Source organism: Lontra canadensis, unplaced genomic scaffold (genome assembly GCF_010015895.1).
Source record: "Lontra canadensis isolate GAN:19392208 unplaced genomic scaffold, GSC_riverotter_1.0 scaffold109, whole genome shotgun sequence".
Lineage (NCBI taxonomy): Eukaryota > Metazoa > Chordata > Mammalia > Carnivora > Mustelidae > Lontra > Lontra canadensis.
In genome coordinates this window covers 5623179-5637661 of record NW_022631103.1, presented here as the reverse complement: position 1 = coordinate 5637661, position 14483 = coordinate 5623179, and the positions used below count along the sequence as shown (strand labels likewise).

Genomic DNA, 14483 nt, shown 5'->3' with positions numbered 1-14483 from the left:
ATCTCTGTGAGGCAGGAGTTAGGACTCCTACTGTGGGGATAAGAAGACTGAGGCCCAGAGAAGTCACACAGCTGGACTTAGCCTCTGCCGACATAAAAGAAAAATGCAGAATAACATCCCTGTTTGTGGGTTTGTTGGACTGTTGCCCATTTAGTCTAAGATAGGGACCATAAAGCATATTGGAGAATGTGAGAGTTTTGGGCCCAGTGGCTCTTACCACTTTAGGAAACCAAGTATAATACTTGATGGGCATTTCCCAGGTTGTTAAGTTACAAGATGCTGGGAAGGAAGCCTTAGAATTGAGAGAACAAAGTAAAGAGAGAATGATACATGCTTCAGTATTTGACAGCATTATGAAATAGGAGGGGTTTGCCTTTGGTGCCTGCCCTCCCCCATCGCTATTTATTGCCTTCTGAATCCAAAGAGTAGACATTTAATGGCAGATTCTGGGCACAGCAGTAGGTAATAGAAGCACTGTTTAGGGTGTTCAGTCCGCTTCTTTCTTATGAGCATAGCTTTTGGCATTCCTGTGGGGCTGCCAAGTTCACCTTCCCATTCAGTAAAAGACTCAGTTTTTGTGGTTTTAGTCTTATTTTACAAAAGCACATCTGAAGGCTTAGAGAACCAAGCCGAGCCAAGGTAGGGGCCAACTGCATTGTCCTGTGACCTTCAGGTTATGCATTCCTGATTCTTTTTTTTTTTTTTCTCTTTTAAAGATATTATTTATTTGAGAGAGAGTGAGAGCCAGAGAGATCACAGAGGGAGAGGGAGAGAGAGAGAGGGAGAGGGAGCAGACTTGCTGCTGAGCGGAGAGCCCTTCGTGGGGCTCAATCCCAGGACCCTGAGATCATGACCTGAGCCCAAGGCGAGTGCTTAACTGACTGAGCGCTCCCACGCATGCCTCATTCTTGGGGAATGCCATCACTCATATTTTGTTCCTTTATTCCAGGCACACTGGGAATGTTTCTCTCTTTTATTTCTGGGGGAATATTTCTTTAAATGAAGCTTATTTAAACAGATCATGTTTACAATCAGTGCCCCCTCCATTACCAGTTCTGACCTCATCTCATACTATCTTCTCCCCATTCACTCTGTTCCAGCCACCTGGCCTCCTTGATGTTCCTGGGGTGCACTAAGCAGGCTTTACCTTAGCCTTTACACTGGTAATTCCCTCTCTTCCCCAAGACACCTGCGCAGCTTATCACTTATCTCCCACAGCATCTGACTCAAAAGTCAGCTCTTCAGACTCAACTTGCCTGATCACCCCATTTAACGTTGGACCCTTTCCTCACCTACTACTCCTTTCTCCCCTTCCCTGTTGTATCCGCTATACTCAGAACAATGCCCGAGGCAGAGAAGGTACTCAAAAATTTTGAATAAATTAATGAATTCAAGCAGCCTCAGGTTTTTTGTTTCTGTGTGTTTGTTTGTTTAGCAGCCTCAGTTTTAATTAGATTTTCGGCAACCATTCAAAATTCTGAAATGCCTGAGCCTTGGTGGCACTGTTCCTGCTGCTCAAACACTTCCCGTCTTTATTCAGCTCCTTGCTGTTGGCCAGCTTGCGGTCAAGGCCTCTGGCTAACAGGGCCAAAGAAGAAGATGGCCTTCATTGACCGTAGTGAAAATGCTAGGAATGGCTGTGCATCTTGAATCAATTCTTTTCTACTCTTTTTTTTTTTTAAAGATTTATTTACTTATTTGAGAGCGAGAGATAGAACATAAGTAGGGAGGAGGGACAGAGGGAGAGGGAGAAGCAGACCCCTCCGCTGCACAGGGAACCCTATGTGGGGTTCAATCACAGGATCCTGGAATCATGACCTGAGCTGAAGGCAGACGCTTAGCCGACTGAGCCACCCGGGAGCCCCAATACTTTTCTATTTTAAATACTCTTCCTAAATCCCCTCTTAGTCCGACTGAAAAGAACCAACAGCTCACAGTTGAGTTTGGTCTTCAATGTTGAGTCAAAATTTAGGTCAACCTTCATTTTTATTAATCTTTATTTTATGGTCAAGGGAGGGAGTTATGGAGCAGGAACCTTTGGGTCTAAATCCTTGTTTTGTCATATATTGGCAGGCTCTTGGAGAAACTACTTCACCTCTCAGTCTTCAGTCCCTCTTGGTGAAGGGAGGACGGTAATAGCTACATCATGGGGTTGTGGTGAACATTAACCTGGTTAATGTGTGTGAAGCACTTAGAAGCGTACGTGTTCCGCAAGTGTTAGCGAGCTTCCAAGTCATCAGAGGAGAACACTGCCATCTTCCTGTTGAGCAGACGTGGAGGCAATGCAGCTCCTCCCCACCCCCCGCCCTTCTTCCCTTAGCTATCCACATCAGCTACAGGCCTCAGCTCTGGTGGGAGTAATGATTTCCGGGGTCCTTTATCAGTGTAGTGGAAGGAGGCGAGGAGACGGACATGCCCAATAAAAGCAGGTCACTGAAAACAACCCTCTAGCCAGCCTGGCTGGGTCCCCAGCAGTCATGCCTGCCTAGGGGCATCCCTACCCCTTGGTAGCCACTGCCTGTGGACTCCCCATGCTTGCTGGCTGGAGAAAAGTCCGTACTCAGTGCTCTTGCCAAGTGAGGGGAGAGAGGCAGGCTGGTGCGTGGCCCAGCCCCGGGACACAGGAGACTGTTGCCCCAACTGAGATAATTTTCTTGTCACAGGGCCTGATAGCCTCACTCGAAGTCATCTTCAAACTGGTGTTCTGAAACAGGGCCAAGTCTCCAAGCCTGAATTTCCAGGCTGGGGAGCTGGTGTTCCCTAAAATGCACCTTTCTAAGAAAAAGGAAAAAAACTTAATACAGCTGTACAGTTTGCCAGGGAGAATGAAGTGTCAGTATCTTTTTTTTTTTTCTAATTTTTTTTTTTTGAATTGGCTATTTGGATGTAGACAGGGAGCTTCAGAGTCTTTTGCAAAAACAGGAATAAAAAAAAAAAAAAAGGGATTTCACATTTGAGGGATCGTCCAGCCTGAGGGAAGTTTGAATGCCAAGAAAGCCGTGTTCTGAGCTAGTCAGAATGTGGGCACGGTGGGCAGGATCTGGGCAGCTGCGCGGCTACTGATCAGCTTTCTATTCAAACCCACTCTGGCAGAGGGGAAATGTTCTTTCTTTTTGCTTTCATCACTTTCTTTTAAAGGAAAGGGGAAGAAAAAAAAAACCCAAAAAACCAAGAAACAAACCCCACCGTGAGAGATCCAGAGACCTCCCGATGTCACTCGAGAGGGGAGACCTAGGTCATAATCAAAAGTTGGTTTCTGGGGACCCTCCCCACCCCTGCCTCCCCTCCCTCCTCCCCCACCCCCACCCTACAATTAAAGCTTTGCTCTAAAAGGCAGCTCAGACAATGGATCAGATGCCAAGCCATGTGAAGTGCCCAGAGGCAACTCCAAAACACCCGGCCCACCAGCGGGTAGAGGCTGCCAAGGAGCCAGATGCTGTAGCTTTAAAAATATCTTCAGCTGCTTGGCATGTACAGTTGCAGGCTGGTGCCTGGGAGAAGGAGCAGGCCAGGGCTGGGACAGCCGGGCCGGCCGGCGGCAGCAACCCACCTATATGTAATGGAGAGCGCCTCTAGCCACGGGGCTGCTCATTTGGCCTTGTTAAATCACCCCCAGCATATGGTGAGAGACATCTGCCCAGGATTTGGACCTCACAGACTGGAAGAGGAGGGCTCCGCACAGACACTTTGAGGCTGGAGAGGATGGAGGCAGCTGGGGAGGCGATTCTAGAGCAAGGGCCTCACTTCTCTGAGGAGCTGGGATTCTGAGAAAGAAGGGACTGGCTCAAGGTCATGCAGTAGCCTACGGTTAGATCTGTAGGGGACAATTCATTTTGGTTCTTTGAGCCTCTGTTTATTTATCTGTGAAGTGGGGTGGACATATAACTTACGGCCTGGATGTGAGGGTTCGATGAGATCATTTAAGGGAATGGGCCCTGCTCAGTGCATTTTAGTCGAACGTATTTCTCGGTCTTCAGGGTGTAAGGGTCAAAGGCAGCCACTGACAGTGTTACGTTTTCAAGAGGCTTCAGAAAAGATCCAATACCTTCCCAAATCCTGCTTCCGCTTCTTAGGGCTGGAGGGAACTGCATCCTCTTGGCTACTGTTTGAGTCCAATTACAATGCAGCCTCACTTGCAATGGATAAAAATGTGAACCATGGAAGGCTGACTTCTAGGTAAGTTTCCTTTTTGAAGGGCAGTGGTGAGTTTCAGCGCACGCTTTGTGGGAAGCCTTAGAAACTAGGAAAACTAGGAGGGGAGCCAACACCTTCCCTGGAAAGTCGCCCTTAGCCTCTCAGAGCCATTTAACTTCCCTCTACCTCAAACCTCAACTTCAAAATGGAAATTATGGTTTTGTTTTTTCTTTTTGGCGATTATCTTTGCACAGCTACCCTCCCATTAAAAAAAGCCACCAGGAAGTAAATTCTTAAGGAGGGCAATGGCCCAGGCTGGAATGTAGTGGGAAAATATACTCCCAAAGTGGCATTAAACTAGGAAAATTCACACAAAAACCCTTGTGGACTTTGGCTCTGTGTGAACACCCAAGGTATTATGAGGTACAACACTCTTCCCCGCCCTTGCATACAAACACTTCATAAATACCTCTGGAGAATATGACCTACCCCTGGAAGTATCCAGAATCCCTCCCAGATCAAATCTAAAGACTTTCCAATACAGTGACATTATTACTCTTTCTTCACAACCGGGAATATTTGTGATGGCTTACCAGTCTTTATCTTAACCTGTCTCCAATCCCAACAGCTTCTAATTTCCCATTAGAGAGACCAGTGTTTCCAGGTTCCACTGTAGATGTGGGACATATGGTAAATTTTGTTTAAGGATGGGCCATAAGACCTACATGGATCCAGGGGACCCTTTGGTTTTTTTGGTTTGGCTTTATTTATTTTTTTTTTTTCCCTTGGGGGGTGGATTCTGGGACTCTTCCTTGTTCTGTATGAATGGTGAAGTAACTCAGAAATATCCCTGCCTTAGGATTCTGAGAAAGGCAAAATGGAGAAACTGGGCCACTCCGTGTTGCTGGATCAAGCCATAACTGAAGACAGTGCTACCTTTGGACTTTTTATTTGTAAGAGCATTTTATAATTTACATATATTTCATTTATATGTATAATATGCATATTATATTTGTAATTTAATCCTGTTGGAGTCGTGTTTTCCATAATGAGCATGTGAAAATATCCAGATGTGCTCGGGAAGCCCTAAGAGGTTATTGACATTCAGCCTTGGCTTATCTTTAGATTGTCAATTAAGACTTAAAGTCTTGTTGGTTTGTCACATATGTTACATGGCAAAGCCATTAGAGCTACTGGCTGAGAGTGCAGATCTTGCTCTTGTAGTATGAATAAGATAGTCTTCTTAGATTGGGAATGAGGATAAATGGGGGCAAGTCCTCATCTGCCACCAAAAATGGTCTTCTGGTCCTTCATTTCTCCACTTGGACTGACAAAGTGGGTTGTATTACATTAGGATTTGGCAAACTCCAGTCATTTATCTATTATTGTTAAAATTTTTTCTATATTCTCCTGTGTTACTATTTACTTCATATTTTTCTTTAAATTAACCCATTTCCTTCATTTTATAAATCATTTAGGAGTAAAATAAAATGTGTATTATAAAAAATGGAAGAGCCAATGTTTAATACATGTATACATAAGTACATAGTTATTAACATAAAAAATGCTTGTGTACCACTTAAAATTACCTTGCATCTGATCCACTGGGAAAGTCTAGGAGTCAATCGATATTTTTCTAACTGTGTTTTTATGGGCTAGCTTATTTAAGTTTAAATTATTGTAGTGTTACATGCAAATTTAATTTTGTAACACATTTTTAACTATTTTGATAATTGAGATAAAAATCCATGATCTACTTAAGTCTATGTGTATACATATTATATTTATTTATTTATTTTTTAAAAATCTTATTTATTTGAGAGAGAGAGAGAGAACATGAGCATCAGGGGGAGAAGGAGTAGCAGACTCCCTGCTGAGCAGTGAGTCCTATGTGGGGCTTGATCTCAGGAACCTAAGATCATGACCTGAGCTTAAGTGTTAAGCTTAACTAACTGAGCCACCCAGGTGCCCCTATATATTACATTTAGAGACCACTGTCATAATTATTTGTGCTGATAGGTTACTAATTTTTGTATGAACTCAGAAGAAAACTTAAACAATATCTATGGATATATATTAATTTTATTTCAAAAATAATTCTCATCAAAATTTTAATACAGAAGACCAATCACAATAGGGTAACAATCTCAATACCCACAGAATCTCTTTGATGTTAAAAAAGTAATAATACGTGTCTGTATATACATTCTAAATTCTTATAAATATGTCACTGATTAGGACTACCGTAGCTCTGCAGGGGTCTTTCTGGAATTCAGATTTTTAACCTGAAATTGTATAAGTAAGTCACAGGTACCCCAGATAAATGTCAAGTTAACATCAGATCAGTTGTTTTGGCCAGTCCTTTTACCAAACTGTAACATTCTAATGGAGACACTTCAGACATGCTGATCTTCATGATTCACATTACGGACCACTTTAGAGTTAGTGTAAATTTTGGGCTCCTCCTGTCTGATTTTCATATTTATGTCAAAGAATACAGAGAACCATCGTTAAGTGTTGTTACTGATTCAACTCTGAAACTGAAATGTCTCGCTATCCTGCCTTGAAGCTTCTGGCCCAGATTAAATGAAGAGTATCTTGAGATTGTGAGTCAAGCTGTTAACAAAAAACAAACAAACAAAAAGCCCACAGATGTTACCACTTTCGCTACTTATCAGTGCAATCAGAATTTTTGTAAGGCCACGTCTGCAAAACAAAACACCGAAAGAAAGACGATACTGGGGCTGTGACTGCAAACATCACCTATCACTCCAGTATTAAATGTTGGGGGTGAATCTGAAGAAACTCATTGCTCTTTATGGTGGAACTTGAAGAAGTAAATGTTATCAGTTTGAAATTATAAAACATTTTCTCAGTATGATACCAGTATATATGTCCATACACGTAAACCCACATCCACACATCCACACTCAACTATTCTGAAAGCCATGTGATCTTTAAGATGTTTCCTCTTGGGCCGAGAAACCTCAAAACTGTGGCTGGGAAAAAGAATACAAAAATGTCAGGTAACATTTATTTACAGTGCTTTTCTGAGGCACAAAGTGCTTTCACTCCAAGGACGACTACGAATCTCAACCTTGAACCTTAGTCTTACTTTTTCTGCAAAGCTTCCCCTCCTTGCCCCCCAAGGCAGCATTGCAGGACACGGCATTTTGGAATTGTTACTTTGCATGGTTGTCTCTGCCCCAGAACTGTGAATGCCTCATAGGAACAGACATTGCTGTGTTTTCTGTGCCTAGTCTTGTGTGGAGTATCTGCTTAGAAATGTTCCAAAGTTTCAATGAATGAATGGTTTTATGGGATCCAATAAAAAAAACCGAGCCCTGGATGATTAAGTTCTATTTTTTTTTTTTTTTTCCCCTCATCAGCTCAGCACATGTCTTCCCCATCAGGAATATTTATTAAGTAACAGCATATGTTGTCCTCATGAAGGAATATTTATTAAGCAACAAATTTGCACATAAAATTTGGCAATGTACCACTCCTTCTGACATCCATCCTCTCCTCTCAGTCCTGACTATCCAAGTTCATGTCCTTAAAAGCTTTCCTCGGTTTATTTCGTTGAACTCTTATCAGTACACATCTGACCCATTCCTACCTCTGTGCCTCCGTGCGTGTGTTTCTCTCCACCTGGAATACCCTCTGTGCCTCTGTGCGTGTTTCTCTCCACCTGGAACACCTTTCCTCATCATTTCTGGACGGTCATTATTACCTGCCCTCGAATCCTTTCTCATGGTCTCTTCTGGCCCAGCCTATGCTGGAGGTTATGGAATTCAGATATGCCATTTCCTGAAGCTCTCTCAGGGAAAAATCACTCTATTACCAAGTAATAGTTACTTAGAAACAGTCCTTCTTTCCTCTTCTGGATTTTGCTCTCCGTGGGGGAAGAATTTGCACCAAATTATTTTTGTGTTTATCAGAACACCCAAAGCCTATAGTGGATGCTGGAAAAATATTTGGTGGAAGAATAATGTGTCTGGTCCCTTGGTTCATTCTGCCTCTCTCTGAAACAACTGATAAGACCGTCACCATCAGACTTACACTAGAATCCTGGAATCTTGAATCACGTGTACTCAATCCCACGAAGAACACAAAAGGAAATTATTCCTGATTTTCGCTGATTCTTACGTGTTACTGGCTGCCTACCCCTGTGGGGGTTACTCAGTTTTTCTAATTCCCTAGCTTTTCTTCCATAATCGTGGCTCATAGCATATAGCTAAAGAATGAAATGAACTCCTATATGTAAAGGGCCTGGCACATGGCAAAGCTTGACTAATATTACTATTATTATTACTATTACTATTATTATCCTCTATTATTACAATCATGGTTGTTATTATTGCTAAAAGACGCTATAGAAAAAATCTGGGAAAATTGGAAATTACAAGGCACGTGACTAGAGAGAGAAGGTTAAGCCGCTTTGTAGCTGACAGAACCAGTCTCTTCCAATGGAGGCCTCCCTGAGGGTAGGTTCTGCGTCTTTTCTGTCTCGGCATCCCTAGCACTTACCAGAACAGTTTGTATAAAAAAGGGATGTATTAGAAGCTTTCTGATGGGACCATATGCATCTTTTGATTATGTGAACAATAACTTTGGTATAGTGAACGTTCACGGGGTGACAGGCAGTGGTCCAGATTCTTTACAAACTGTCTTGTGTGTTCCATGCAACCCTCCTGCTGGAATGAGCTACACTACTACTTTGTGGCAGAGGCCACAGAACTTGTCTGTGTTTGCACAGCGAGTCGGTGGCAGGGCCCTGAGGAAGATGCAGGTCTATCTGATTGTAAAGCCCACTGCCCAACCCACAGCGATGCCCACTGCCCAACCCACGGCGATGCCCACTGCAAGGTTGCCCCACAGTATTAGAAGGTTCATGGAATATTCCAGACCCCGAGCAAAGGAGGTGACAGTCTGGGTGATGGGAGACAGAGAAGGAAGCTGCAGTCCATTGCCTTTAGGGACTGATTCCTTGGAGAGGGACCTGAGGGGGTGGGGTGGGCAGAGAAAAACTGGAGATCACAAAGAGAATTCCCCATCCAGGCCAGCTTGGGAGCCAGGCTGCTCTGTTTCTTGCACAGCGCACTTCCCCCAAACCGGGTCCCCCCCACCCCCCCGCCCCAGTTTCCCTCAGAGATTTCCAGCAGGCCCCGATCAAGGTCAGCAGTGGCCCACTGCAAGGCAGGCCCAGGCACACGCGCTTGGTAACAGCAGTGCTAATGGGAACTTGGCCCTGCCCCAGGCGGGTATGGAAAGCGGCTGTTGGCTCTTGTAAAAAATCCTTGGTCCAGGCTGGTTTTTCCACAAAGAGAAATTCACCGCCCTGAAGAAATGCTATCGCCTGTTCCTGGTGCCAAACTCGAGGAAAATCAAGTCGTGAGACTCTCTCTTCTGCCTGGCTGAAATGACAGATAGCGAAAGAGCTTTCAGTTTCCTCTCCCCCCAAAAAGTCTGCCAGAGATATAAATATTTAAAAACAGGAGCTAGACTGAGAGGGTTAGCTTTCCCCGTGTCTTCTTTGGCAAGCGTTCTATCCACCCACCAGATATCATTTTATTCTGTGTAATGGAATGGCAGTTCTGGGTCGCACAGCCCAACTTCTGACACACTGCGTGGAAAAAAAAAAAAAAAAAGACTGTGACCCTTGTAAACTATTTTTGTCGTTGGAAACAGATACAGACCCAGGTTGTGAATGCCAGATTGAACATAGCTATGAGAGGTTTCAGTGGTGGGGCTTTTTTTTTTTTTTTTTCCTGCTGTTCCTTATTTTTATCTCCTGCTAAGAGGTCCCCTCTCTCATTTTTGTCCAGTAGGATAACGCCTCTTTCCCCGGTACCCAGGATTTATTTATTTATTTACGTAGCTGTTCTCATCTCAAATTGGTTAAACAAAGCGCAGGTCTGTAATAACAGTGTTCTCTGAATTTCTTTGTTTCTCTCACATGGCCGTGCCTGAAACTCTGACAGATACAGGAGACAATTCAAAGTTATTCATTCTCTTTTTCCTGTAGAGACATGGGTGCAAATCTCCATGATATTAAAGAGGTTTAAATCATCGCCGATGACCTTCACAAATCTCGGTCTTTATACTTTTAGGTGGATTAGAGGAAACTAATGAGGATTTTGAAACAAGCTTTGGACTAAAACTCTCATCATGCAAATCCATTGAAAAACCCCATAACTTGCAAGCACAATTAACCCGATCCCCAGCTCTCACTGCGCCGTATCTGATTCATTGTATTTCCTCTTATTTTACTTTCTTCATAAAACGATAATAACAACCAGTGCCATGGGTATGTTTCTCTGTCTTCAGATTCCATGGTCCTGTTCTTTCTTTTTCTTCTTCTTTTTTCTTTTTTCTTTCTTTTTTTTTTTTGGTTCTAAATTGCTCTGTCCTCAGAGTCCTTTTTAATGTGGTTTAGGACTCACAAGAGTTAATAGGCGAGGGTGGGGGGAGGAACCCACTTGTTTTAAGCCTGGAGCCTGTCACCTTTTCTTGGCAATTACACTGCTAATGGCTGGATCCCAAGCAAAGTGGCAAAGAATATCTCTTCTCACGTTCCCAACTCACAGTGCATTCCCAAATACCAGATGGTGTTTTTGGAATCCATTTCACTATGTTTGATATGACAATACTTTTGTATAATGTTAAATTATATATAACTATTGCAAATAGCTGAGATCAGAACAACCAAGAAGCGGAAAATTAGACACAAGAAGGAAAGATAGAAACTAAAGACTGTGGACTTTCATCTGCCCCCATTGTGTCCTGTTTCCCTTAGATTTTCTTTTAATCTGAAGAGGATTGGCAGGCGGAGGCTGGGTGCGGGGCGACAAGGGGGTGCTGGAGAAGCGTGGGGGATGGGGAGGAGCAAAAAGTAAAGCCTCTGTGTTGTTGCAGGGAAATTACATCAAATTGGGATCCTCTCGCTGCTAGAGTTTGGTACACATCATGAAAAACTTGCCAGACATTTCGAGAGCAGCGTCATCTCATTTCAATGGCCAAAAACCTCAAAATAAGCCAAAGAAGACTGATAAGGCCTCACGCTCAACCCCTTTGGAAGCTGTGTGGTGTTTTTATTCTGCTGGGAGGGACAAGCAAATGAATTACCAGATCTTAAAACCTCAGTCACTGCCTTAGGAACCATTAGAAGGACAGGGAGAGAGAAAACAAATACGGACTCAAGACGGTACAAAGGAATTCGACACAAACAGTTGAGAGGCTTTTCTGAATTTGGGGGCACACGGGTATATGGATGTGATTTCTAAAGCAGCGGCTAGAATGGGACCCTAGCAATTAAAAAAAAAAAATCTCAAAGAATCCACCCTTGAAAAACCTGGGTAACACCAATGGAGCCGTATTGCCACCCCAGATGGCCAAATGGGGTAAACATATCACTTTAATTTAAATTTTCTGGCTATTTGACAATAGGCAACCTCTGGTCCTCTTTCCCAACCTTCAAACACTGCTTATCTCCCCATTGCAGGACCTATTGATTTCAGCCCAGAGCGAATGCATTACAGCCAAGTGATAAATTGCTTAAAATTATTCTTCAATGAAAACACTGGAAACCTCCGATGTGGCTTTTTGAATGGAGGGTGGGCAGGACAATTTCCAAACTGTCCGGATCAGAGATGCTTTCTGCCGATTGATTCCTTCTTCAGCAGCTATGTTGCTAACCTGCAGAGCCCATCGTCTGCACCCAGCACTGAGGGCTTACCCAATTCATGATGCTAGAGAAAGGTTTTTCCCTACCGCCAGTCCTTGCTCCGGGCTACCCTTCTCTCAACAACCACCCCCTCCCCCACTTCCTCCCCCCCCATGCCCTCCCCCCCACCATATAGCCAAATCGTGCTCCCTCCCCGGAAAGCTCCTACAGCTCCAGTGACTACTACATAATTAACAATAACTTGTAGTAATGCAATTTAAGAGTCCTTTTAATGGGCAGCGATGGTAGAATGTATAGCCCATCTTTCTTTGTCATCTGAGAAAAGCGGCCCCATGCAGAGCTGCTGGTTGCTGAGTGAGGCTTTGTTGTCTGCACCAGACACAGTACCAGCTGCACTGGCAGGTAGCCGAAGTGCAAGCAGATAGCTGCCAAACTATGCTATACAAAGGGAGCCGTGCCAGAGAGAAAGGGACCTTTGCAGGCGATGACCTTTGACCCCCAAGCCAGCATGGATCCCATATTCATCCCTTCCAGACAATTGCATCTTTCATTCCACCACAAACTATGATTAGAAAGGGACCATTTGTGATGGGGAGGGGGTCGGTTAGCTTATAAGTTCCCAGCAATGGGGCTATTGCTTTTTTCTTCTATTTTAATGGTGACAATATTTTCCTTAAAACAGGGTAGGAGGAGATGAGCAATTAAACTAGGGAAAATTATAAAAGCAAAACAGTCACCCAGCCAATGACGAGGGGCAAGGACTCAAAGAAAGTGAAAAGCGTGGAGACAATGACCATATGGCATTTAAAAAGTCAGACGGAAATTGAACTCTCACCTGATCATGGGAAGCTTCCCACAAGCGGACCGCTGGAAGGGCGCGTTTTTAGGGAAATTGCTAACTTACTCAACACGGCTATATAATACTTCTTTCATCCCACCAGGAACGCTTTTGTTTGGTCAACTTAGATTAATGAGAAACTAACAGCTTGTATTTGAATATGTCCTAGCAAGTCCATTTTGTTCTTCTTTGAAAAACACCAGTGATCTCTGGAAAATGGCTTTTATTTTGTGTTTTAAAGCCATTCTACATCAGGACTTATGAAAAGAAGCCCAAAGCCTCAAGTGAGGACCCACCTCAAAGTCAAGGCAGCCTTTCGGACCCTACCTCAGAGCCATTCTGTCTGGTGGGCAGAGAAATCAGTTGTCAGCCTTACACAGCCTGAGTGCGCCTAGGAAACGTTCTCAAAGCTGCTGGACCGTAATGAACCGGAGTTTCAAATTCTACATCTTTCCATAAAAGGAAAAAAAAGAAAAAAAAAAGAAGCCTGTGATGTGCATTGGGGGTCCACTCTGAAAGCTTTCTCAGTGGCAGAGAAGTTTCTGGAACAGGCCCCATTTGATCTGTCTTCCCACTGAGGGCATGGATCCTTGGAGGCAGGGGAAACCACTGATACCTGCGGGCCAGCCTGAGGAGCCACACCTGAATTCAGGCTCCTACGTGAAGCTGTCTGTTCTTTATTTTCCCTCTGTATGAAGCTAATGGAATTTGCAGTTGATTAACCCCAAACCTGGAGAAGGGATCCAGTCTGGGACTGCAGCCGGCAGGGCTAAGGGGACGGCGACTTGTACTTCTTAAGTGACTCAGACAGCAACAAGTTTTCTCCCACCAAAGCAGAGGCCCAGAGGAATGGGTATGCAAGGCAGAGTCCCGTGGGTCCAAACAGCCAGCAGGCATGGAGGCAGATTGTGGTTGGGATCTGGGCTCCCAAAACAAAGGGCTGGCGTCTAGATGACAAATTAACCCGGGAACCTGAATCTTTTTCCTTTTTTTTTTTTTTTTTTTAGAGGTTTCATTTATTTATTTGAGAGAGAGAGAAAGAGAGAGAATGAGAAGTGGAGAGGAGCAGTGGGAGGGAGAGAGAGAAGCAGACTCCCCACTGAGCAGGGAGCCTGCCCAATGTGGGGCTTGATCCCAGGACCCTGGGATCATGCTCTGAGTTGAAGGCAAATACTTAACTGAATGAGCTACCCAAGAGCCCCCTGAATCTTCTTTAATTAAAAAAAAAAAAAAAAAAAAAAAAGTCCGGAACACATGGAGGCTTTACCGTGCGGAGAGGCAGCAGTGTGGTGGATAAAGCATGGACGCCAGAGCTAGATTGCCTGCCTTCGGATCCTGGCTCTGCTACTTATCAGCTGGTTGACTTTGAGTAAATTACTGAACTTCTCTGGGCCTTAGTCTCCTCATCTGTCAACTGGAATTGTTGACTGCAATGAAGACTAATTAATTAATATTTATAAGGTACTTAAGAATCATGCCCAGCCCATCGTAAGCTTGTATGTAAAGATACGTGGATTTTTTTTTTTTCTCCAGGAGAATGTGCCCACACCTATTTTTTCTGTCAGTCATACTCTGATTCAAAAGAAATATGGTATGACTTCACTAGCTTCTAAAGACAAAAGACAATAGCGCAGTGTCTCCTGATACTCGGCTTAGCTAAAAATTTTTTTTTTACAAAACTAACTCTCATGTTTAAAATAGTTGTGAGAGAAAGTAAATGACATAGGGGTTAAAATTTAAAAAAAAGGTGCCGGGTACTTTCTTATTGTTCTGCATCAGACAGTAAAGGTTGCTGCTGAATTTTCCGAGGGGAAGCTTCCACAT

At 43.7% G+C, this 14483-nt stretch overlaps 1 long non-coding RNA gene across 1 annotated transcript; it reads left to right on the top strand.

Moving 5' to 3' along the window:
* The first annotated feature begins 3532 nt into the window (after positions 1-3532).
* Positions 3533-11931, top strand: LOC116856396. The gene is made up of 3 exons (XR_004380575.1): positions 3533-4176; positions 4994-5087; positions 11053-11931. It is a non-coding gene; the product is annotated as an uncharacterized LOC116856396 (long non-coding RNA).
* The last annotated feature ends 2552 nt before the right edge of the window (positions 11932-14483 follow it).